This window comes from Chenopodium quinoa, unplaced genomic scaffold (genome assembly GCF_001683475.1).
Source record: "Chenopodium quinoa cultivar QQ74 unplaced genomic scaffold, ASM168347v1, whole genome shotgun sequence".
Lineage (NCBI taxonomy): Eukaryota > Viridiplantae > Streptophyta > Magnoliopsida > Caryophyllales > Amaranthaceae > Chenopodium > Chenopodium quinoa.
The window spans coordinates 6,311,541-6,315,614 of NW_018742951.1; positions in this window are offsets into that span (position 1 = coordinate 6,311,541).

Consider the following 4,074-nt stretch of genomic DNA (forward strand, 5'->3'; position numbering starts at 1 on the left):
GATCTGCCTTAAGAATTGCGTCATTTTTTAAAGGGCTTAAGAGTCAGGCAAATGTAAGTAAATTTCCCTTAAATCTGTTTCATATTCTTTTTATTCATTATAAGTTCAGTTTATGCTAATATTATACTTTGTATATTTTGTTTATGTAACTATTAAAAAGCATGTTATCTACAATTGTTCATTACTTATAAAGTTTTTTTTTTTTTTTTTTTAATAATTAGGTATACTTGTATGATTAAAAATTTTATGTTTTATTTCTAACAGACGTGATAACATTCATCCAATGTTGTTGATTGATCACCCGTTTATGTGGTCGATTAATCATCGAGTTTCTTTCATCCAGTGTCTTGAAGAGGCTATTAAAGAAAGGTTAATCAATGAGAAAGATTTCAATGAGGCATTGACTCCGAATTTTAGGGCTCTAAATTGGAGGATTGAAGTCTCAAATGACATGTTATTGTCAGCAAATCTACAACTACAAAGAACCTGACTTTTATGTTAAAACATCTCGTGTCATTAATTTTATTCATGCAGTGTTTTCCCATGCTAATGACTATCAATATGATATTGTACGCGGGAAAAATGTAATGACTTTCTTTCTATTTTATTTACGAAAATATTAATTAAATATTGCATGCTGCTAATTTTTTATCTTTATCTTTTATAGGGTGGTTTGACTCTTGAGGAAAGGGAAAGTCTAATTACAAAAGTGTTTCCTTCAATATATATAACACTTTATGACACCGTGTGTGATTATGCAAAAAAAATCTAGTTGGTAAGAATTTAATATTTTGTTATTTCTAATGTACATCTTTTATGTTGTTTAAAATTTTTGTTTAACACTTTTTTATTTAATAGGGCATATACGAAGTCATTTTCAGATGCTCTTAAAAGATTTTCAAGTTGTGGATCTCAATATTGATTTCCTGTTCCTGGTAAGCATTTGATATCGATTTGGGGGCTATTTTGGTGTGGTGTTTTCGGGTTTTTTTTTAGACAATTTTGTGACTGTCATAGGGGCTAGTTAGTGGTTGTTTTAGATTACATTGTGTGTGAATATTGTTTGAGGTGTGTGGGCAAAGGTGTCGTATTATTGCTTGTGTGTCTTGACGATGTGAGTATGTGATGGGTGTTACACAGGTGATGGTTGTTGAGTGGTATTGTGTATGTGATGGGTGTTGAGTGGTATTGTGTGGGTGATGGGTGTTAAGTGTGTTTTGGTATTGGGTATTAAGCATGTCATTTATGAGTTAATTTGTATGTTTGGAATTTTTGATACTCCTTGTTACATGAGTTGTAGTGGACTAGAAGTGCGTAATTTGGTATTATTTCTTTGGTTTATTGGTGATGATGGGTAACTAAACTTTTGGATTAGGCGTACTTTTGCGGAATATGCAACAAACTACTGTGAAAAGGCATTGTAAATAAATGTTAATTGACACATAGATTAAACTAAATGTCTTTACACATACATTATGTTGTATGATTCATATAACAATTAATATTTTCTTTCTAATTCCTTTTGGAAGTCTCGTATAATAATTACATTCATTGTCATTGCTGAAACTAAAAGGTTGGACAACTATCGGTACATCACTTGTTACTTGTTCCTTTTCTTGTTTCAGTTGATATTTTTTCTCTTTGTAGTTGCGTCATTTCTTGAAAAATCTCATAATCTTATTCTGAATTTTCACTCCATGTTCTCATCTCTATGAAACGTCCATCAAATTATTTCGTTATGTACAGGTTTAAAATAAAATTATGCATACAGAGTACTGGATTTATGTCTATGAGTCTGCGTTTAACTCTCTGGGTGTAGATTAGTTTTTGCAGAAAAGTTCCCAATTGATGTGTTATGTCTTATTGTATTGTATTTTACTATTGTTTATGAGTACTAAGATTCATGTCTTTGAGTTTGTGTTCCAACTCTCTGGGTGTAGATTAGTCTTTGCAGAAAAGTCAATGCAGGTTGATGTTATTGATGTGTTCTGTCTAATTGTAGTTGTAGTATTATGGCTATTGCTTCACTGCTGTTTTGTTGGCAAAAAAAGCTGTCAAAGTTGTAGAATGTAGTGGCATTGGGGGTCAATGTGAGGCAGAGAAATGTATGAACCTATGTGTGTATCCTCAGCTTCAGCTAAGCCTTCTAGATAATATAACACAACTCCCTCATCGAATCTTGTTAGCAACTATTCATATTTTGTAAACATGATTAGCTTGATAGATTTTAAGATATGCTAAGGAAATATAATTACTCTATGTATCAAGGATAGACTTTAGCAATCAAACTTACAAGTAGTTAATATCACCTAAATACAATGAATTACCAATTTAATATCAGATGTCGTTCTTGCTTGTTGTCTTACAATGTAAAGATATATTTTTGTTATACATAAGTTTGTTATAGATATATTTCTGTTATCATCCGATAATTTTCTTATCATGTATACAATTACGCAATTTGCAGGTAGGTGAAGGGGGTCGATAAATGAATTGATCCACTAGATGCATACCCTCTGATGTCTGCAACACTAGCAGCAAGCCTGATTTATTTTTTGGTTCAGATAGATCATTATGTTGCTTGAGATTTAAGTATAGAGCTGACTTTTTCTTATGTGAGCTAAGCTACTTCTGTAGAAGTTAAACATGGAACTACTGTTGTTTACGCATGGGGTTTTTATTCTCAAAAGAAATATGTCTGTAAAATTGTACCTAAATTTTCTGTCCCCGGATTAATGTGCAGCAAGTTGAGACCTTAAAATTTATGCTTCTAAACATATCTGTTAATTTTATGCTAAAGCTTGACTCATTGAGCTTCCTACTTATGCACTCAATTTGACAGTAATAATGCTAGCAACAATCTACTTTTTCTACTTCTAGTATATGAAATTAAAAGAGGTTCCCTGTATGTTCATTTTATGCTTCAATGATGCACATATACCTTTGACTTTTGTAAAATAACGTCAACAATGTTCATATACTATCCTAAACAATCTTGATAAGAAGCAGAGAAGAAAAGCATTCTCGCCCTATTAATGGCCTACTTTACTTTTGCATTGACCCTGTCCTAATTATTATTACCTACACCCTAGTGTAGGGTCGTACTAATACCTACACCCTACGAAGATGTCATTGTGATGCACTTGCTTGTGCATCATTGTGAGGCCTTTAGACTTCCTCCTTGGTATGGTAGCCCAATAAAACCAAGTTTTTAGACTTTGGACGAAAAAGAAGAAATTTTCGAGGACTTTATGCGTAATGCTGGCTGCGTTTGGTAGATATTTTGGACACAAATTCCTGTGTCTTTCTCTCACATGGACTTCCTAATGTTTCTTTTCTTATAAATTAAGGAATGAAAATGACACAATCAAGAGAGAAAACTAGCATGATATTTCAGAACTTTTAATGCTCATTAAACCAAGATCACAGTTGGGATTCAAAGAAATAAAAGTTCTAAGATAAACTACATTAATATTTGCAGACAAGATACTTAACAAAAAAAACTATAGCTTATCCCATCTGTGGTTCATCTTTATATAATTATATAATGGGATTCATCATCAACCCAAATTTTTGAATCCTACCAATTTACAAGGTGCAGTCTGGAATTCAGTCTCCAAAAGTCATCAAAGTCAATCACTTCATATATCAAACCCCTTGAGAAAATCTACAATACCCATAAACAATGATAGTATAAGAGTAAACTTCTCATTTTTCTATCGCGCCTTTGATTATCCCCATCTTTACAAATGTCAAACAAGAACTTTGATAGTGAAGCAAACCACGAAAGATGGAGGAGCATATCCCCAAAAGAATCAATTATTGGCATGCTTCGTGTCTGATTGCCGCCATCTCCCCCAGCTGTAGTTGTCACCCTTATTAGTTGTATTTTGATCCAATAACTAAGGTTCATGGTTATTGGTATTTCCATCCACACTTTCTTCATTCAAAAACTATCTCAAATGGATAAAAAGACTACAACTGAAAGTTCAACCAGATTTGGATAGAATTGTAGTGGAAAGAGCTAGTAAATTTTTGGATGATGAGGCTCTTGCCTCTTCTTCCACCAAGGCT